Source organism: Ursus americanus, chromosome 2 (genome assembly GCF_024610735.1).
Source record: "Ursus americanus isolate L20-20 chromosome 2, mUrsAme1.1.p, whole genome shotgun sequence".
NCBI classification, from domain to species: Eukaryota; Metazoa; Chordata; class Mammalia; order Carnivora; family Ursidae; genus Ursus; species Ursus americanus.
In genome coordinates this window covers 81,113,107-81,136,355 of record NC_142128.1, presented here as the reverse complement: position 1 = coordinate 81,136,355, position 23,249 = coordinate 81,113,107, and positions in this window count along the sequence as shown.

The following is a 23,249-nucleotide window of genomic DNA, read 5'->3' as shown; positions in this document are numbered from 1 at the left end:
CTGTGCAACTATCTGGGGGCGTGACATGGGGCGTAGGCTATCTAGGCACACAACAGCCTTATGCCTTCAAGTCCTGCTTGGGCTTAATTCTGGATATACCATGGCCAATTTATGATAAATTTTGCTGGGCCAACCTGACTTTATGACTTGGTGAATGTGACAAAATCCAGCTCATTAGCAGTTCCAAAATCACGGTAACTTCATGTCTCAGGGTCAAGAGTTCCATTCCTACTAGGACTTAGTTACATACCGAGAGCTGTTTCACAAAGGACACATAATTCTATGATGTAGAATTAATCTACTCCAGTGTCTTAGAGATCTGCATTGTGATTTTTTTCTGGAGCTTGCCATCAACCCCTTACTGCACTGGGGAAAACCCACCAGTGCCACCTACAACCTAAGATCTCGTGAATCACGTGGCTAATTGCCGAACGGCTTGGACTTGCTGCAGAGCTCTTCCCTCCTCTGGGATCGATTAAGAAATTGGAAGCCTTTGGCGTCACCTAGTATATTAGCTGGAGTAATGTTTCTAGGTGTGGAATGTGTTGCCTGCAGAACCCCAAGGGGCAGAACCAAAAGTCATGCCTCCTTCTTTTTGGCAGGGGGTGCAAGATGCAGCAATTTGCCTTTTACTCTGATTTCACCGACTTTCACTATTCTTTTCCTGCTTCCTCCATAATGGAAAAGGTCCAATGTAATGAATCTGCTACCAGATGGGCCAGGTGGCTGGAAGGTCCAGGTGGCTGGTAGGTCCAGGTGGCTGGTGGGTACCCCCCTGCCACCCTGCCCAGGAACTCTGTGTAGGTTTTCACTGTTGGCAGGTTAGGCTCTCAACAGTGGCAGTAGCCATATCAACCTCAGTGGGAGGAAGTCTATATTGTTGATCCCACGAGTTGCTTCTATCCCTGTTGCCATGACTACTTTGGCTATGAATTCATTAAGCACTGGAGTGTCTGGCTGAGATCCACAGACTAGGTCAACTTATCATCTTGAGTTTTTGATAGCCTTCTATGCAGTGAGCACATACAAGCAAAACACACATCTTTACCGTGTGCCCACGTCAAGACGTCCATCTTTATACCATTTCCAGTCCTCCTGTCACCAGTCTTCCCTTCCTGTCCTTTCCAACTCCCTGACCATCCATCCACTGTCCTCTAATCAGTGCCTATTTTCAGTCCTTACAGAGTGGATAATCAAATGTACTTCTCTCATTTTGCCCTTTGGAAGGATTTCCCTTCACTACTGTCTTAAAATGCATCTGATTTGGGTTATTATGCTGTAGCCCGCCTCTGGTTAGTACCATGTGTTACCACTTATAAACCTGATTTGAATTTTCCCCCTCAGTCAGCTGATTGTAATGAAGTCTTGCTGACATCATAGGTACGTATTGAAGAAGACGGGGCACAGGACTAGGTGCTGTGGGAGTCCAAGGCACTGCTTATGCAACTTACCTGTGTCTTTAGAATCTTCTTGAGTCCTAGGTCTTAATATATTATTTTTAGTTGATGATCAATTGCTGGTGAGCATACTCTTAACTTGTAAGTTGCTGGACCAGATATTGCCTGGTTCATGATGAGCAGCTCAATTTGCATTGTCACTTGCTGTCCCAGATGTCTCTGTCAGGGCCCTGAAATGCTGTTTCTTTAAAAAAAAAAAGGGGGGGGGATTATTATCTGAAGGAGAGAGCATAGCTTTGTCCCCAAACCCCAGGAGTCTGCATTGTGATTCTCCTATTAGAACTTGCCAGAAATAAGCATCCCTCTTTGCCACTGATACTTTGAATATGGCTGGATCTGTTGGGTCATAGAGCCAAAAATCGCTGTAGAACCGTCTCTTGCTTTGGGCGCTATTCAAAACTGGCAGCCTTTGGGATATTCAGTAGATGGGTTGTAGTAGCACATTGAAATTGGTGCATATTGCTTCTAAAACCAAAAAAGCCCCTGCATTTTCATGAGGTTTATCTCCTACTCTGTGGCTCGCACGTGTGTCAGTGAGGTGTCCGTGGTGCTCGCCACTTCCTGCTCCTCAGGTCCAATCAGCATATGCCGTCAATAATGGAGCATCGTAATTTATGTGGAATGTTAAGATGACCTAAGATATCTTTAGCCTAGATTATTGCAGAAAGCAAGAAAGTTGATGTAGCCCGGAGGCAAACCCTTGCCAGTTGAAAGCAAACTGCTGCTGGTAGGTCTTGTAAATTGATATAGAGAAAAAAAAAACATTCACCGGATCAATAACCGTAGATTAGGAGTCAGGGCCTGAGATAATTTGCTCCACTATATATACCAACTTGGAAAAACGACTTCAAAAAGTGCCTGACTGATTAATGATAATCTACAATCGTTCTCCAAAGCTTACCTACCTTCCTCACAGTCCAAAGAGGTGTGTTAAATGACAACGTGAAAGGAATCACTGCCTTGGGATCTTTCAAGCATGTGATGGTGTCACCAGAGTTGACAATTCCCCTGAGGATACAATATTGGTTTTCATTTACTATTCTCATTAGGACAGGAAGCTCCAGGATGCTTTACTTAGCCGTTCCTGCTGTAATAGCCATCACTCCATGGGTCCCAAAGGCAATGTAGTGATTGTGTCAGTTGCCTAGCAAGCTTATTCCAGTTCTACACTCAGGAACTTGAGAAATAACCACATAAAGTGTCCACCGACCTGTTGGGCTCACTATGGGGTGGACTTCAGCCAAAACCGTCATATTTCCTGTCCTCTATACACCCCTGGTAGACTGGTGGGCTGCAGTGAGTTTGGGGGTTCTCGGGGATTAGCATCAAGTTAGAAGGCTGTGTTAGTTTCCTACAGTTGCCATAATAAATCACCCCCAATGTGGAGGCGTTAAACAACAGAAATGTATTTTCTTATAGTTCTGGAGACCAGAAGTCAGAAATTAAGGTTGGCAGGGCTAATGTTCTTGTGAAGTCTCTAGGGGAGGATCTTTCCTCACCTCTTCCAGCTTCTGGTGGCTCCCGTGGGCTCCATGCGTCCTTTGGCTCGTGCCCCATAACTCTGATCTCTGCCTCCATCTTCACGCGACCTTCTTTCCCACGTCTCCATCTCTGGTAAGGTCATTTTAATTGGATTTAGGGCCCATTCGAGTCTAGTATGATCCTTATAATTACATCTGCAAAGACGCTATTTCCAAATAAGGTCACATTCTGAGGTTCCAGGTGAACACGAATGTTGGGGGTCATTTTCAACCCACTACAGATTCAGCATCTAGTAATTCCATAAAAGTACAGGTTTTTCCCTTTTCCCTGTATACAGCCAGGATAGCAAATGAATGCTGTACTGGATATGGGGACTGGCTGATGGAGCGTGTCAAATTAATTCTGGGTATACCAAACACTAAATTACTACTGCCTACATCTAAAGCTCCCTCCCTGAAGGAATTTTTTTTAAAACTAACATTAGGTTGCAGAATCTTCCAGTAGACTTAACAGTGGTCATGTAACTGGCTATTTTGGTACTTAAAGTGTATAGCCGAAAAAATAAGAGCATAATAGTTAAACAATGACAAAAGGCAATGAAAAACAACAGAAACAGAAAATAAGGCAATAGTCCATAGTCTACCAGGCTTTATCGTACTCTCCCACCCTGAGCTTCTAATTACTTATTCTTTTATCCTGATCGAAATCTGGATTAAGGAGTGTGCCAGCTGACTAGATGCCCAGGGCACCAATTAATAAGGAAGCAGTAAAAAAAATCAATGGAATACATTGGCTAAATGGTGTAAGTTAATGCAGATCTTCATTAGGAGAATTTTTATATAACTGGTGAAAATGTAATTCGGTCAGACTCTCACCAAACTAGACAGTAATCTCAAATGGAATTTTAAAAATATTTCTGTCCCACTAAAGAAATATTGAACAAATATCTAAAGAGTATTGGCTCAAAGAGGGGCCAAATTATTAGACTTCCGGATGGACCCACTGTTTTTGTCTATTCTGCCTTTATATCTGTCTTTGTCCACATCATAATCTTCCCCATGTCTCAGCTGCGACCCAAACTTCTCTGAGTTAATCCCTTTTCCATTTGGTATCTTTCCCAGTTCATAAATACTCTCAGAGAATTTAAAATAGCAGCTCTTAAAATGTGGAATGACTGAATTGAATTTGCTAGTTTCCCCTCTTTCTCCGGGGGAAGGTGGCATCCCTTTCCGAAGGTAGCCAAGCACTTAGTTAAATTATTTCTCATTGTCTTATGGGTCTCAAACAATATCCGTACAAAGATAAGTTTAGAGCACTTTATAAAAAGATATCAAGTGGGATTGTGGATATGGTGGCTTTCTTGAAGCTTTCAGTAACGTCTTAAAAGAAGCAAACTTCTTTCTCTATATGATGGAATACTATTCGGCCATAAAATACTAATACTAATACTAATACTAGTCAGCCATAAGAAAGAAGGAAATCCTACCATTTTTGACAACAGGATGAAACTTGAGGCATTCGCTAAGTGAAATAAAACAGACAGAGCGTGACAAATACTGTATGATTTCACTTGTATGTGGAATCTAAAGAAAGCAAAAAACAAAAACAAAACTCATAGAAAAAGAGGCCAGATTTGTGGTTACCAGAGGTAGGGGATAAGGGAATTGGATGAAGGTGGTCAAAAGGTACAAACTTCCAGTTATCAGGAAGTAAGAACTGGGGATGTAATGTATACCACTATGACTATTGCTAACATGCTATATGATATATTTGAAACTTGCTGAGAGAGTAGATCCTAAAAATTCTCATCACCAGGGAAAAAATTTTTTGTAACTATATGAGGTAATGGATGTTAGCGAAAACTTACTGTGGTAAACATTTCACAATATCTGTGTGTCAAGTGATTGTGCTGCCGCAAACCTATACAGTGCTATATGCCAATTATACCTCAATAAAACTAAAAAAATTTTTTTTCTATTTTACCTGGCCCATCTGAAAAAAAAAAAAAAACAGGGAAGGAAAAAAATAGCTTTATTAAAGAGAGGTTTTTTTTTTTTTTTTTTAAGGATTTTATTTATTTATTTGAGAGAGAGAGAGAAAGAGCAGGAGCAGGGGGGAGCGGCAGAGGGAGAAGCAGACTCCTCACTGAGCAGGGAGCTGGATGCTGGGCTCTATCTCAGGACCCGAGATCATGACCTGAGCCGAAGGCAGACACTTAACCGAGTGAGCCACCCAGGCGCCCCAAATAGAGGTCCTTTCTGAAAGGCCAAAAAATCATGTACCTTGCAGAATTGTCAAAGTGCAATTTTCTGATCCAATCTCAAGTTAATGTGAACTCAATCAGGGATGCTAGGCATAGAGGGAAGGTAAGACTAAGGCGTGGGTGGGGCCAGAGTAATGAGAAGAGCATGGTCCCCAAGCCACTACTAGACAGACATGAGCAACTATGTAACACAGTGTCCAGACTGTGTTAAAGCATATCGAAGGGTGATAGAAGCAGCTCACCCCAGGTGCAGATGATAAAGGGGGGCATTGTCTGTAGAGAACTTAAAACATCAATAAAATCTCTACTGGTTGGTCACCAGGAGGTCATTTCTGCTGAAGTTCACATTTTTAACCCGGTGGAACTACATGGTCCTGCCTTTAAAAAGTGGATTTGAAATTAACTCGGATAGTGTAGTGATTGTGCAAGTCAAAAAGAACTTGAGTTACTCCAGTTCAGCTATTCTATGTGAACTTCAGGAGTGTTTATTTATGCTGAAAATTGAAAATAGTGAAACAGAGACTGTACTGCAATGTGTAATATTATTGTTGGCAAGTAGAAATTTTAGTTCACACATGAACTATTTTATTGATTTTTTTTCATTTTACTGAATTTGAATAAGATTTTTTAAATGGAAATTTATTTTCCTTTCTTGAATGTTAATTATTTTAAAACTGAAGAATGCATCAAGAAAATATGATATTACATTTGTGTTATAATAGTTGCCTAAAGGGAACCTTTTATAAACATTTCCATTTTATTAATATTCACTTATTAGTTACTGGACAGTTATGTACAAAAAATATTATTATATCAGACTGTATCCAAAGGATCAAAGCTCGGACTGCTAGGTAGATATAAACACTATTGAATAAATATTATGGCTTTTTCTTTTTTAGTACTGTATTACTTATTTTATTTTTATTTTATTCTTTATACTGCCATGATTATGTGTATGAAGTTCAATAAAAGAAAATTCACTGCCTGCAATTGTATTCTGGCCATTAATGTTATTTGTTTCATTTCATAAATATTATCAAAAATAACTTTGTTGTTTAAAGAAGCAAAGTGTTTAAAATGATCTCTTCTGGGCATCAAATGAGTTGATAATATGGAAACTCAGTGATGACTACATGGGGGTCTAGTATACTATCTCCTTTCTCTGTCTTTGTCTCTTTCTGTCTGTCTCTGTCTCTATCTACCCATCTATAAATGTTTTGATAATAAAGGTTAAAAAAATTATAGGGACCAAATGCAAATTGTCAATGGTCATATCTGGAGGGATTAGAGTGTCAGGGTTATAAAGGTATCTATTGTGGGATGGAACAGTAAGTGGAAATTGGACCTGAGTAAATTCTGAGCATCATTCAATGTGCCTGCATAAGTATAGAAAGTATAAACGTAGCTACATTCAAAGGTTCAGGAAGGCAACAGACTCAGGCAAATTCATAATCGCTACAACTTCTAAAATGACAAAAGTAATCTTTAAAAAAAAGAGGGGGGACACCTTGGTGGCTCAGTCAGTTAAGTGCCCAACTCTTGATTTTGGCTCAGGTCATGATTTTGGGGTCGTGAGAGGGAGCCCCACATCCGGCTCTGTGCTCAGCGGGGAATCTGCTTGAGATTCTCTCTCTCCCTCTCCCTCTCCCTCTGCCTCTCTCCCCTCTCTCTCTCTCTCTCCAAAATAAAGAAATAAATCTTCAAAAACTAAAGCAAAATGACAGAAGTAGCTCTCAGATTTTTGTTACTATTGTGCATACCCCTTGGGATTCTGGGGACCCCAGAATGAAAGAATCTAGGATAGATAACGTATTCTTATTTTCCTTTGTAGGCTATACCCAAGATGTTGATTTGGGTAAAGGGAGTAGCAATAATTGAGGCCCATCAATAAAATAACATCAGGAACTAAAGAGTTCTGGTGGTAAAAGATACTCCTCTGGAGCCTTCCATTAATAAGATCCTTGACACTCACAGAGGTTATCAGATCCTACCAGTAAAGTAGAATTCTTGCAGCCCTAAAATGAAGAACAACGGACCCGGGGCTGTAGCGTCCAAAGTGGAGCCATCCTAAGCGACAGGGAAGATTTCTGTTTTGTCGTCTTCTCCCCACGCAGCCACGCCGTGTGTCGTAACTTCCACGGACTTGCATGTGTAGGGCTGCTCGCTAATTCAGGGTTTCCCCCTGACATCTGTACGAATGCAGTTGTTTCGTTGTGTTGAGAAAATGAGCTTTTGGTAAATGGAGCTCAGTTTAATGGATTTCTGAGTTGCTTTTTGAGAACCAACTTCTTAATGTTAACTTTTTTGTGATACCTTTATGACTTCATGGTAATTGATGACGGGGGAGAAGAAGCCCAGCAAACTCCTTCCAACGGAATGGTAGCTGTTTGTGTTCTTTTTCTTTTTTTTAAGATTTCATTTATTTATCAGAGCGAGAGAGAGAGAGGAGAGAGAGAGAGAGAGCGCGCACATGCACACAAGCTGGGGGAGGGGCAGGCAGAGGGAGAAGCAGGCGCCCCACTGAGCAAGGAGCCCAACGCGGGACTCAATCCCAGCACCCCAGGGATCATAACCTGAGCCAAAGGCAGATGCCTAACCAACTGAGCCATGCAGGCGTCCCAGCTATCTGTGTTCTAACAGTGGTTGGTCAGCCCTCTGCAAGAGGCTCTGGCCCTGGCCACCTTTTGTCTACAGGGCACTGGCTTCCACCGTACGGCATCAACTTTGCCCTGCATCTCTTTGTCTCTTCCCTCTCTTTCCTATATTCCCCACCACTTAGCACTCGTGCATTGATCACAGAACATCAGAGGCTAGCAGGGCTCTACCGCTAATTGAATCCAACCCTCTCATTGAACAGACGAGGAAACAGACGTCCCAGAGGTTGGGCAATTGGCCTGTGATATCAGCCAGGCTATCGCAGAGCTTTGCCTAAAAATGAGGTTCGCCTTCTCCTCTAGGACTCTTGTACCGAACTATGCTGTTGCCATGGCTCTGAAGCTAGCAACTCGGACGATTTGAGGTACTTATGGGTGGGTGAATGCACAGCATCGAACAATAGCTCTCTCCATGGAAAGAAAACCTGGCTGGTGATTGAAACCTCTGAAACACAAGCCGAGAAAGAAGTAAAAGGCTCTGCGTCCTGCTGCCCTGCCTGAGGGCGGGCCGGTGCAGGGGATGTGGAGAGTGGGTGGGCAGAGACCTGGGTGAGGCCCTGGCTCCGCAGTGTCCCAGATGGGTCCTGCGGGAAGCCCTTCGGTTGCATGACACTGTTGTAGGCTCCCCGTGGATTTTACATCACCCAAAGCTATAAATGGTTTTGCATTAAAAAAAAAAAAATTACAGGTCTCCCACAGCCCACAAAAATATGCTCCACCCAAAAAGAAGCCCATAATTTGGCTGCATCCAGCTGGGTTAAACAAAATCGGAGCCAAGGCTGCTCTGTATTGTCCCGAGAGGTGGCCTAGCATTAGCAGGAACGAAAGAAATGTAAAATGACTCACAATGGGCTAGATTTTTCTCCATAGGGAAAGCTCTAATAGTTACTCAGCAAGACCTTGGCGTCAGCCAGGTAAGGTCTACCAGCGCATGAAAATCACTTCCAAGCTATTATTTATAATTTCATAGCATCTCACATTTGCAAATTGCCTAGCGATGAATTGAGGCAATTTCTTTTAACAATCCGGAGTGGGAGGTGGAGGATTTTAACTCTTCTTTTACTAAGACACAAAGATATTGAGACAAATACATGCACCAACCACAAAAATACCTGGACAGTCTATTTATTTTGGCCACGGCCTGTGGTCTGTGACTTGACCCACTTTAGGATGACCAAAGGTTCCAGTCTGCCTGGGATGGAGAGGTTTCCTGGGATGTGGGGCTTTCAGTGCTAAAACCGGGACAGCCCTGGGCAAACCAAGACAGTTGGTCACTCTGTCCCACCGAATGGTGTTGCGTGTGCTCGGTGCTCATTCCTGGCCACTTCAATCTGCGTATCTTAAATGAACAGGACTCTTTTTAATCCTAATCTGTTTACTTGCCGTGTTTTGGAAAGCAGAGCCTGAAACCAGAGTTTTTCCTGCCTTATCATGTTAGAATCCCTTAAAATAGTATTTACTAGCTGATTTCTCCGTGCTGCTCCATTTAGGGATTCAAATGCCTACCACTGACCTCTGAAGTGTTTTTGGTGTTGTGTGTCCAAAAGGTGGCTTAAAGGAAAACACAGGGCGTGCCTGGGTGGCTCAGTCGGTTAAGCAACTGCCTTCGGCTCAGGTCACGACCCCAGGGTCCTGGGATCGGGCCCCACATCAGGCTTCTTGCTCAGCGGAGCCTGCTTCTCCCTCTCCCTCTGCCTGCTGCTCCCCATGCTTGTACTCTCTCTTTCTTTCTCTCTCTGTCAAATAAATAAAATATTTTTTTAAAGATTTTTATTTATTTATTTGACAGAGATAGAGACAGCCAGCGAGAGAGGGAGCACAAGCAGGGGGAGTGGGAGAGGAAGAAGCAGGCTCATAGCGGAGGAGCCTGATGTGGGGCTCGATCCCAGAACGCCGGGATCACGCCCTGAGCCGAAGGCAGATGCTTAACCGCTGTGCCACCCAGGCGCCCCAGTAAAATATTTTTAAAAAATAAAGCAAAACACAGGCAAGAGAATATGATTTTATGTTTAAATTAAATAATCTGGGGGCATCTGGGTGGCTCAGTCGGTTAAGTGGCTCCCTGCAACTCATGTCACGATCCCAGGGTCCTGGGACTGAGCCCTGAGTCAGGCTCCCTGATTAGAAGGGAGTCTGCTTCTCCCTCTCCCTCTGCTCTCCCCCTGCCCCATGCTCGTGCTCTCTCTCTCTCTCTCAAATACATAAAAAATAAAATCTTAAAAAAAAAAGGAAGTAACCTGACTTGGACACCATTCCCTACACACAAAGGTCACACTTTATACCTGGGATATTTTCTCTGACAGGAGAATATTTAAACTTCTACAATTCAGAGGGCCACAGGGCTAGATGTAAAGAAACAGTTCACCGCTGGCTAAGGAACACTTGAGGCAAAATCAGTCCCGACTAGAATCACAGACTATTTCATCACTGGCCAAGAGGATGAGGGCCATGCATGCCAACATTTTTATTAGTAGGATGTCATAAATTGGATAAAGCTCTCATTAGCATGACAAGATTAAAAATCCAGAAAGGTCTAAGTGAGGCAATATAACCAGTGGCAGGGCCTATTGGAGTGAGGCCTCAGGAGACAGGTCAGAGGGGAAGTAGGACCCAACAAATTGCAACTGAGAGTCACAACCACTGATGAGCCTTTCTCTGCAGAGTTGTGTTACTAATACCCTCTGCTGTCCCTCAGTGGGGGCCAGCATGACCTACTTAAAGAAGGGTTGGGGAAGCATAGAGGGGACAGAGAAGGAACCACACAGATTCAGAACTGGATTGAGGGTCAGGCCAGACAGACAGCCGCCTCCGATGCCAATTTCTAAAGAGTACTTTCAAAAATAAAGTAGAAACGTGGTGCCAAACAAGCTCGACACAAGACTCCACATATAACTGGTAAAATGTCAAAGTAGCCTCACGTCAGCGCAGTAGACCATGTCTTCCAGTGAAAATAAAATGGCACTCTTCCCCCATGTCACTCCTCACCACCACTTAGTCGATTTGAAAGGCACTGATTCTTAGCCCATCTGGGCTTCCTATTTCTTGGTCTGCCCTTGAGAAAAGCCTAGAGTGTTTTTCATGCCAACTACCACTGGACCAGGTTGTTTCTGGTGAAACTATTCTTCTCTGAAGCATGAGGGTGTAAATGGTAGGGATTAACACTGTGGAACTAGAGGTAGGTACTTTAAAAAGAGATGACAGCCTATCCTCTGTCTAGAAGTGACCTCAGATCACCTTGAGGCATCTTTTGTCTTTCCTGCATGGTCCCTGCCTGAGTGGCCAGGTGTAGTTGTGTGCTGGCATTCATTACTCTGGGGAAAAGGGTAAATTGGGTCTTTTGGGGGACCTGTCAAAGCCCATCTAGATGCTACCTGGCTTTAAGGATCTTTAGGTCTTGCCACAGAGCCCAGAACATCAGCCCCAAAGCCTCCTTTTATTTTGGTGAGTTTCCCTTTTGGGACACCGTGTCCCTAGGCGAATTGGTTCATCCTTACCTCAGCAGCGCCAAAAGTATTGTCTGAAGCCTGGCTTTGACACCCCACAAGAGCTTCCATTACCTTGGAACCTTGACTATGCTCTAGTTAGCATATGACCCAGGCAGGACGGCCCTCGGGTTGTAGCCACTCTGGCTGGCCCCAAGAGTGTGAACTGACCTCAGAGCCAGGGTTCCACTGTACCGTGGATCAAAACTAGCAAGGACATCAATGAAGAGTAGACCAGCTCTGTTGGACTGTGCTGTGCCGGGTTTGACAGCCCTGTTTGGCCTGCTTGGGTTATTTGCCTACCTCTAAATTCATGACAATGGTTAGAATCATGATACACCTGGGCTCATCAGCTTGGTTGGGCATATTCTCCAGCGAAGCCGGAAGAGGGATGGGGCACTGTGATGGACAGCCTCGCTAGGACTTGATGGGGTAGGGAGGCAGAAGTCCCCAAAGACATGAAGAAGTATGTTATTAAGACAAAAGGACAACTGCCACTCGTGTGTGAAGTCCTATTTATTTTTTTCAATATTCTCTCATGGCCTACACAGGATCAGTGTTTTTCCAAGATTCCTGCTTTTGACAGGAAGTGGAAGATTGACAAAGAAATGATCTATCTCCCCTTGCTCCAGCGGAAAGATTAACATGATTTTACTACGACCCACTTGAAACATTATTAAACTGCCAGTGGGAACGCAACCCAGCTTTTCTTTAAAAATACTGTTGAGTCAGAAAATAATAAAATGAACTAAAATAGAAGGGACACTAAATTCCTCTATACTTCCCCAAATCAGGAGATTAGTGGAAAAGACATCTGAACACAATGGTGGCATTCCCTCCCTCACAGAGCTTTCTCCAAGGGCCCTTTAATTCTTATCAAACCTCAGGATGGGAAGAGGCAAATATGGAAGTATGGTATCCTCTCTCCCTCTCCCTGTCTCTGTCTGTCTCTCCATTTCAGAAATTCAAGGACCAAGACTTGAAAAGAGAAGGGATCAGGGCAGGGTGGCACGCAAGGGGTGTCCTTGGTGGCTGTGGATATGCGCAGCATCTGACATTTTTTCTGAACGGAGCCTGGGAGAGAAGGGACATCACCGACGCCTGAGTCATAAATGGAAACCTGGATCCTCTTGCACGGTCTCCTTTAGCCTCCAACGGAGGGTTTTCTGAGAGTGGACCTGGCCGCACGCTCTCATCCACTTCCATTTGTCCAGGAGATTTAGGTGATTGGTGCTCAGAGACATTGTAAAGTAGGCAGTTGAAGTTTGTCTTCATTTTCCCAGTGCTCGGGCTGCTGCGCTCTGCTGGTTTTCACCAGCAAGGGAGCAAAGGATGTGATCTTGGTCCTTTTGCACTAGGGTGAATGAGCTGCAGTCATAACCAAAGAATGGGAATGCTGCAGACTTGACTCTAAATATGAAAGACCTTGTCCCTTTGAAATAGAATTTTAGGAAAAGAGAAATAGAGACAGCCCTTCCCCAGTCTCCCAGAATCACACCATGACTGTTGCTGTAAGACTGTTAAGAGATTCTTGACATTTGGGGGCATGTGGGTGCTAGGGAAAGTGTGTACTGGGGAAAGAAAATTTCTTTTTTTTTCTTTTTTCTTTTCTTTTCTTTTCTTTTCTTTTCTTTTCTTTTCTTTTCTTTTCTTTTCTTTTCTTTCCTTCCTCCCTACATGGTTTCTGTGTCTAGCAGAAAGAATAGCCGAGGGCCATTCTAATCTAGCTCTGTTGGAAATAGGCTGGCTTCTTCCAAGGAGGGGCTGGGGGCCAAAGGGCCTGAATACCACCGCACAAACAGGTGGTGGCCGGCAGCCACTCTGTTGGAACTCTCCACTTTTTCCCCAGTCCTCGCCACGGCGCTGGTCTCACCTTACTATGCTTCTCTCTCCCAAGGCTCCCGGGGCCCAGAATCAAGCTCACCCAAACCTCTGACCACCCCCGACCCCAGCACTTTCCCCTCTGGTCCAGGTTTCAAGCATTCCTCTTTGCAGCCATTACGATCAGCTGTTTGATCGGTAGTTATTTGCTGAAGTACTTTTTAATTAATTAATTTATTTTTAATTAATCTCGATACCCAACATGGGGCTCAAACTCAGGACCCCAAGATCAAGAGTCACACGCTCCACCAACTGAGCCAGCCAGGCGCCCCCATTTGACAAAGTACTAAAAGCAAATACCAGACATCATATTATTTCACCTCTGGATTTCTCAAAATATTGACTTAAAAAAAAAAAACAACACAAAACTCCATAACCACAGTGCCATTATCACACCTACCAAAATTAACAACACTGCTTTGGTATCATGCCTACCCAGTCTGTAATTAAGGTTCCTTTATTGTCTCTAAAGTGTCTTTTTACAGTTGGTTTATTTGAATCAGGACCCAAACAAGGTCTCCACATTACATTTGCTTATCATTTCAGCATTTAAAAATTAATTTCCACATACCTGAATAGTTTTGTTTTGAGCTTGTTTTTAAAAAGCCACTGAAATAGCACACCTTGGCCTGTCTAATTATCATGCTTAGGGTTGGTTTTTGTTGCTATCGTTGTTTCGCTTTTTTCTTTTCAGGGAGATGAGACCTGGCCTTGCACGTATGTTGGGGGGGGGGGTGGCGGAGGGGTGGGGGACATGAGGATACTGGCATCCGAAGAGGCAAACGGCACTGGATACCTCTGCAAACGAGAGACAAAAATCGTAATTAGAGCAAGCACATATTCGAGGCCTACTCTATGCCAGCCATTGTTTCAAGTGCTTTACGTGCAATGATCTTATTTTTGGAAGATAACCGCGTTAGGAGATTTTGAGGTGCTGGTGAAGCAGGAAGAGAGCGCTGCCTTGTTTGGTGGGGGGAAGCTTATCTCAGGGCATCACAGAGCTTGTGAGGGTCTCGTGTGAGGGGGCATAGGTGGGTGCAGAATACTGTGAAGACGAGCTGAATGTTCTTCTCCACCTCCAAATAGGAAATCACGTAGAGGGAATGGTTCTGTGGCCACAAACATTTTAGGGGGTTTCACGAGGGCAGTAGAGTACTAGTGACCCTTCGGTGCCTTGTCCTGGATGGGTCTATTTCATTCCGTCTCCCGTCCCCATCCTGTGACACAGCGCACGGTCACCAAATGCCACATCCCTGGCGGCAGCCTCAATGACTCATCACCAGCGATGATGGCAGAAGGCTGGCTGGAATTACTTAGCCTGGGGAGGCTTTCTCAATGCTCCTGTGAGTAAGTGGGGTTAGTATTCATTGACTATAACAATTTAGGTTCTTATTCCTGAAACAGGACCACAGGCCATATTGCAAAACTTGGAGGGCCCTTTGTGGTTAAATATGGCTTTCTACACTTAAGGAGCTCCAGAGTCTGACCTTGAAAAGATAAGGATACGGTGTGGCTAGAGCTGCTCCTAAGGACTCCAGGTAGAAACACCATGGGAGGGCCTCAGCAGAGAGAAACCTCTGGGCTTGAGGAGGGTCAGGGTCAGGGAGTCACCAGGGACACTGGGAAGATGAAGTCAGGGCCAGGCCAAGTTTGGTGCTAGACACTAGAATCTAGTCCATGAAAACCAAAGTAGAGATGAGGCTGCCCAAGTTCAGGTCCCTGCTTAAATGAGAATCCCAGGGTCTATTTGAGAACGAAGCTGGCAGATGTTAAGGTAAGGCCTAAAACCAGGGTGGCACCCATCGGCATAGGATAATTCCTCTGAGTAGAATTCTCTTCCATCTTGTCCTCGGTGGAAGACCAGAGGACTGACACCACAGCAGGCCTCTGTCTGCCATTTAAGGCACTGCTCTCTGAACCTCGTGTTTTCCCTGTAGGACAGCCTCACGGACAGGCGTCCTGGCCCTCTCCCAGCCTACCGCCTCTTGCTGTAAGCGTCCACATAGAGCTGAATATTGCTTTGTGGAAGATGGGTAAATAAAAGGGAAGAATTGTTCCTCTTGGGCAGTCACTGGTCATTCTTATGAACTGGGAAATAAAACAAGAAGTCATTTTGGTGAAATATTTGGGTGTAATTTCCACCATGTATTGCAACCCTATCACTCTACCCATGGGAACCTTTGAGAAAATACATGTTTAAGACCCATAAATGTCATTATCTTATTTTCTGCCTTAGGGACACAAATCTATATAGAGATCCACAACCAAAATAAATAGGAATTTAAATCAAACGGGCTTGCACACCTAATGACCCCCTTCAGTGGTGAAAATGTTTAATGATAGTTTAGTTTATGGAAACCCCGGCAACCAGGTTCCAAACAGTCTCAGCTGGGAAACCCAAGTCTTTTTCTTTTGGAAATTCTCAATGATATGTTTTCAAAGCAGCTGATAAAACAGTTAATTATAGTGAGGTGTTTGGCTCCTTTATAACATACACTTTCTCCTAGTCTATGATTGGAGCTTCTTGTCATGTACCCTGAGCTAATGCTACCATATATTTTTTTTCCCTTGGGGGGAGAACCTCTCTAAATTACCACATAGGTAGGACTTCAGATAAAAAGGCATGAGGACATTCCATTGATTTTCACCAAAAGTCACAGATCTGAGTACCCCACTGCCTCCATGTCTCCAAAGCCAGGACCTTCTTTCTGTAGTGGAAGTCTCTGGAACTGAGCCCAGAGAGCCTTTATCTGGTTGAGGAAAAAAACATCTCTTTTGGATATGTGGACTATAAAGAAATAAGTAGTAAAAAGACGAAGAACTCTGACATCACTCTTGATTTGAAATGAGCAGGATCAGTTCCTAATGGTGTTGGCAGAAATTGGTTCTCCATGTAACTCAGCGTAATACGTTTATTTGATTCAATAAGGCTCAGATATCCAACTACTCACTCGGCATCTCCATTTGGAGGTTGAATAGGCATCTTCCATTCAACCATGTCCCAAACTGAATTTCCTATTCTACCCCACCTCCCAGCCTCTCATCACACATCTGCTTCCACTGCACCTTTCCCCATCTCACTGATGGCAACTCAACTTTCCAGTGGCTCAGGCCAGAAATATCTTCAATATCTTTCTTTCTCTCTCATTCCCTACAGCCACTCTGTCAGGAAATCCCTTGACTCTCCCTTCAAAATATATTCAGACTCCAAGTCTTCTCCCCATCTTCACTACTACCATCTTAATCCAAGCCACCATTTGTTATCTTTTGCCTGCATTCCCGAAAAACATTCTTCCATGTCCGCCCCTCTACAATCTATTCTTTTTTTTTTTTTTTTAAGATTCTATTTATTTATTTGAAAGAGAGAGAGAGCACGGGAAGGGCGAGGGGCCGGGGGGGCGGGGGGAAGAGGGAGAAGCAGGCTCCCTGCTGAGCTGGAAGCCCTATGAGGAGCTTGATCCTGGGACTCCAAGATGATGATCTGAGCCAAAAGCAGACTCTTAACGGGCTGAGTTACCCAGGTGCTCCAGGATCTTCCCCATTCTGACCCCACCTCACCGTGCCATTCTCTCTCCAGACGTCACCTACTGTTTCTCTCCCTCTTTCTCACTTTGCTCTAGCCACGCTGGCCTTGCACGAGACTGGCACGAGGTTGGCACAAGCCAACTTGACCTTGATTTTATAGCTCAGTGACTATCAGATTTTAGGGAACATTAGTGTCCCCCAGAGGGTGGATTGCTGGGTCGCACCAGTGTTTCTGATGGGGCCTAAAAATGTGTTTTTAGTAAGTTCCCAGATAATATTAGTGTCCGTGGCCTGGGTGGGGACCACACTCTGAGAACCACTGCTGTAACAGCTAACTGTTGCTTCTGCCTGAAGCTCTTTCTCCTTGACTTACTCCACCTCCTTCAAGCCTGTGCTCAGGCGTTACTTTCTCCATTTTCTACCGCCACCTACGACCTCACCCCTGTCTTGATTCCCCCCCAACCTGCTCCACTCTGGTTTTTCTGTAGTGCTCATCAATTAACATTCTGTATAATGTATTCATTTATTTTTTTAAATTCTCTCTCACCCACTGGAATATCAGCTCCTCAAGGGAGTTACCTTTTAATTCATTCACTGCTGTATCCCCAACACTTAGAATAGCGCCTGACACATAATAGGTGTTCCATAAATATTTGCTGCGTGAATGATTCAATACTTAATATTCCTATAAATTACAAGGACAAGAATCCTAATTTCTTCATAGGCTTCCTATTTTCATGCTATTTCTTTTATGTAAAATGTCTCCTCTTTTCCCAACTTCTTCACTCTTAATTTTTTTATCTTTTAAGTCACATCATTCTCTTTTATCTACTTTCACTTGCAGTGACCACTCAGCTGTTTCTGAATATTCTCATTAGTTTCCAGGGTGTTGTTTCTGTGTCCCTGGTTGTAGAACCACTGAGAACAGAGACCATGTTCTGAATCAATGGCCAAATGGTAGGATCTGAATAAATGCAGGTTGGGGGATTGAACATTATTGTAAAGAGTATTTAATAAAACAATAGCTAGGATATTCCCGTTTGGGTAAGTATCATCAATTTGCAAATCTCTTTCACATTAAATTATTTTAATCTTCATAAGAATTTTTTGGATTGGGTAGGAAAGGTATTAGGTCAATTTTGCATCTGGGGAAAGTGAATTTAGTTTAAAATTCAGACAACAGTAGCCACATCATCAGGATTACATGATGAAATCATGGAAGTTTCTGCAGAAAGCTGGAACACAAAATATATTAGTTCCCCTTCCCTAAGAGATCTTAGAACAGCCATTTACATAAACTAATATTTACTGAGTTTCTACCATGTGCCAAGAGCTTAATAAATCTTCAGCCTTATGGGGGTGCCTGGCTGGCTCGTCGGCAGAGCGTGCAACTCTTGATCTTGGGGTTGTGAGTCCGAGCTCCACATTGGGTATAGACATTACTTAAAAATAAAATCTTAAAAAAAAAAATTTAAGCTTTATGTCCCTACATCTTAAACTACAATTCGGTGATATATTGTTTATTCCCATTTATTGATGAAGTAACAGACTCTGAAAGTTTAAGTAATTTGCACAAAGTTAAACAGCTAGCAAGTGATGGAGCTAGAATTTGAGTTCAGCTCCCAAATTATGATTTTCCCCTTTGGGTAGAGCATGGTATCTCTCTGATGGCTTGGAACTCAGGTCTTTTGACCCAGAGTTCAGGGTTCTTCTGTGTATACCAAACACTAGTTGTTATGCTGCCCTGTACTAATTGTTAATTAAATTATTAATTTTAAATAAATTTAAAATTTTTTTAAATAAAAATCAAAATAAATTCTACAAAAAGTTTTTTTTTTTTTTTTAATAAACAGTAACGCAGATTCTCTTGGTTCAGCTACAGAGTGGTGAATCTTAATGACCCCTGCGTGATATTTTTTCTCCTTTGGCTTTATTTTCTTTTTAAATATTTTATTTATTTATTTGACAGAGAGAGAGAGAGCACAAGCAGGGGGAGCGGCAGAGGAAGAGGGATAGGGAGAAGCAGCCCCCCCTCCAGTCCCTCACTGAGCATGGAGCCGATCCCAGGACCCCGGGATCATGACCTGAGCTGAAGGCAGGTGCTTAAATGGCCAAGCCACCCAGGCGCCCCTTTCCTTTGGCTTTTATAAAAATAGGAAGTTAAAGCTGGAACGGACCTTGGAAATCATTGGTCTTACTCTTCTGTTTTGCAAATATGAAAACTAAGTCTTGCCCCAAATCAAAGCTAGGGACACAGTGAAACCCAGGTGTGTTTTGCTCTGTGCAGACCCTTCTTTGGCGGAGAGCCTTTTGGGAGGCTTTTGTGACAAGCCGGAGGGACATGCGGGTGCCGGTTTGCATGTAAGGCTGGGGCCTGCAATGCCAGTGTTGCCTCGCGGCCCCTGAGGCTCTCTTGAGAGGCTTGCCCTCTCCTCCTTTAGCGGCAGCTCCTGCTTTTTTGGTCTCCCGCTATAATCATTGCATGCTGACGAGTAGACCCAGATCGGCATCATGTGGCAGAATTCTTTGGTGGAAAAATGATGAATAGAAACAGTGAAGCATGCGCTGGTGCGGCACCCCAAGGTCCTAGCTCAGGGGCCCAGGAGGAACAGGGGACAGACTGAACACCGGCCGAGCGCCTGACCAGCTCCTGTCTGCAACGAGAGGCTGACGTTCTACTATTGGTGTGTGCAAAGTGTGAGATCACGGGCACCAGCCTTCGGTCTCCGAAAGACACTTTCATACAGAAGGAAGATCCCAAGACCTTTTAAAATGTGCACGAAGGGTTGCTGCTGCCATTTGCTGAGAGCAGACAGGGACAGGGAAGCCACAAACACAGCGCTGAGATTACTTCTGTTAAGCAGGTCACACTATGCTGACTGTGTTTGAGGCTCGTATTTGCAGAGACATGGGAATGAAGGTAGTGGGAGGCCCTCTCGGAGCAAGTGCTGGTTCTGGAACAGGGCAGATGCCTGATTGGCCTAAAGTCTGAGATAGGAGTTTGCCCTTCTGCCCACTCCTTTAAAAAAAATCCTGGAAAGGTTTCCAGCAAATTCTTTGAAATGTTTTCTAGTTGATTCAAATTTTAACATGACCACAATCTTGGGGTGATTCTAAAAGCAATCTTTTTCTGCACTTCTCTATAACATTGACCATGTCGATAAAATGGGCTCTAAAACCTGGTTCTTTACACTGTACTGTATCAATACTTCAACTTGGAGCCTTGAGGCCTGTCAGACACCCCACTGCACAGAGTAGAAACTCAATATGTTTGTGGCAGAACTTCTTGAAAAGCTATTTCTGCCTCTGAACAGAAAGCTTGTCAAAGGCGTGGAGTTTTTTTTAATATACCCTTTAAAAGTTGGTCTCCTGTGCTCGCTTACGCAAAACTCTTTGCTCAGTGCTGAGCAAGCAATAGATACGAATGGATTACAGGAGCAGAGAAGCAAGAATGATTTACAGCCCAGTTCTTTGGGTTTCTCTCTAGTCCCTTGCTTTGTCCTGCCCTCCCCCACCCCCTCAGGACCTCGCACCATCTCACGCACAGTTGACACCCACCCTCTGCCATCCACCCCGGCCCTGGCACTGGAAAGGGCCACCTGAGCACTTTTTCTATGTGGATCTGCCGAGGCTAGGGCCCTGCCAAACAATTACTTTCCAGGAAACCATACGACTCTGTTCTGTTTCTGTCATGCAGCCAGAGTGGGGTGCCAACGAACTCTGCAAGGATGGATCGTTCATGCAACTCTATCAGAAAAATCCACCATCGGGCTGTTTGCCCATTAATTAAATTGCCTAGTGTGGATGGAAGGGTGGGGAAAGGATCTGGGCAAGCTGTCTACTCCATGTTTAGATGAATTTATATTCAACTTTGAAAAGGAATTGTGATTTTTTTTCCTTCCTTGAGATTGAAATCATCTTACAAGTAAATACTGGAAAAGAAATGTGATTCTATGATTTTTTTTTCTATGCATTATTCTTATTGCTGTTAATTGTTTTGATGTCTTCATTAAAAGACGATCTTCCTTCAAAATAAGGCTGGATCTTAGGTCAGGATTGTAGGAAAGAGCGCTGGCCAAGGAATCAGAGAACCTGCGGCTTCAGAACCACTCAAGGTTTAATGCGGACCCTACCTCTGCAGAGCCAGGCCTGTCCTGAAGAAACAGATAATACCTGCCCTGCCTATCTGAGGACATTCTTCTGAAGGATAGTCCTAAGTGCTCCTTGAAAAACTACATAATGTGTTCGTTTTCGATATATTACGAATGTGGTCCTTTGTTTCTTTTTAAGAAACTGCTGAGGTTGGTAATGACTGTGTTAGAAAAGGCCCCAGAAACAGGGTCAACCCTGTGGAGAGAAGGCAGGGGGGACAATGGCCGTGGGAAGGGAAGGAGGCGTTAGAGCGCCCCCACGTGGCAACTTGGACGTGAGGCTGGGGAGGCGGCAGGAGGGGCAGACCCTTCCAGTGTGACCTGTGGTGAAAAAGCAAACAGTCCTAGAAGTCGGCCTCATCTCTCACAGGAGCATTTAAATACCATAAAAAAAAGAAAAAAAGAATGTATTTCATGCAAATTTGCTCCAAGTGACAGGCCTCCCTTTTAGGGTCGGCTGCCACTTTACATTCAATTCGCTGCTCTGGTGAACACAATGAAGTGTTTAGATTCCATTAAGAAACCTTAAAAAAAAAAAAAAAAAAAAAAAAAAAAGAACCCAACCTTGGGCCTTTTGAGTTAGCAGGAAAGCTCTTTAAAAGCTTCTCACAAGCTATTATTTGTGCATTCAGAAAACCATTAGGACTTCCTCCCGTGGAAATCTCTGTGCTTTTTTTTTAGCTTCTGATTTTAAATATCAGTATTTTCTTACCTTGACCCTTATCCTCAAGAACAAATTTCCCTGCCTCACCAGATAGTACAATCAATTTCTGAGACTCTTGGATGTGGACTGGATTTATAACAGTAAAGTGACATATCTGATGGGAAGAAGCTCGGACTCTGAAGGCGTTGGAGGAGTGGAAAAGTGGGTTCCGAAGCATCCCGAACAATTGGAAATGCCGTGGGCTTCACAGGGGGGCTCTGGGCAAGCCTCCTGCCCATTAGTGATGGAGAGACCAGGGGACCAGACTGAATCACAGTGGAAAACATCTCCTCTTCCCTCCTGATGCTCTCAAGAAATGGGGACGAAGACACCCGAGAGGCACCCTGCAGTGGCTGGCAGAGGTGTGCAAACTCTGGGGCAAGCTCTTGGGCTTAACCCCCAGCTCTGTCACTAGCTGCTGAGCTTGGGCACTCAGAGCGGTGTCTTCAGCGGCCCAGAGAGCAGCATCCCAAGTAATTCATATCAAATTCCACAATCTTGTATTTAACAAGACCAATATGCCCTTCTCCACCCAGCAAACCCAATTTCACCAAATAATGAATTGGATGGGCCTTCCCAGATCTTGCAAAGGAGAAAGTAAGAATGTATGTGTAGATATGCAGAGTGTAGGCTTTGAAGCCACATGGCCATGATTCAGATGTTGGCCCCTCCACCTACTAGCTAGGTGGCCTCTTATTGTCTCATTCAGCCTCAGTTTCTTCATCTGTGAACAGGGAATAATACTAATTTCTATCTCAGAAGGTAGTTGTGAGGATTAAGTGCAATCATACATGTAAATTTCTTAACACGCTGCTGGACACGAAGTAAGCCCTCAGTAAACAGTAACTATAGTAATAATATTTTTCATCTTCGATATTGAAGACATGATATTACAATGCCTCATCAAGTCGAGGAATTAGAATGTCAAAGACATCACCTGTGTAAAGGTTTAAATCCTTTAAACACATCAGTGAACTAATATTTTTATTTTATCTGACCATAAAAGCTTTATTCTCAGTCATGTTTTCCCATGTTACTTCCGTTGTGATCAGATGACCTGGGAAGCAGAGGAATTAATGAGCTTGTTTAAGAAACTAGTTTTAGGGGCGCCTGGGTGGCACAGCGGTTAAGCGTCTGCCTTCGGCTCAGGGCGTGATCCCGGCGTGATGGGATCGAGCCCCACATCAGGCTCCTCCGCTAGGAGCCTGCTTCTTCCTCTCCCACTCCCCCTGCTTGTGTTCCCTCTCTCGCTGGCTGTCTCTATCTCCGTCGAATAAATAAATAAAATCTTTAAGTAAAAAAAAAAAAAAGAAAGAAAGAAACTAGTTTTAGAAGAGGCAGTCAGTGGTGCTCAGGTTACATTTATAGGAAGCAACCTTTGGAACTTTCAATAAACATCATCAATGAACTCCTTCCTCCCCTTCAAGCTTTACGGGAGGCTGGCTCGTCAAATACAGGGACTCGCTGACACTAGTGAGACGCAGGAATAGGTCATAATCTCACTCATATCCCATTGTTAGACACAATCCCGTCACATAAAAATTTCCTTCTCTACTTCCTAGTAGAATCTGTCTCAGCTATCACTGCGGTCACTAGCAGTGACAAAGAGCCAGATTTGGGGTTGTGTGCTGGACAGGAGACCCCAGCGGCT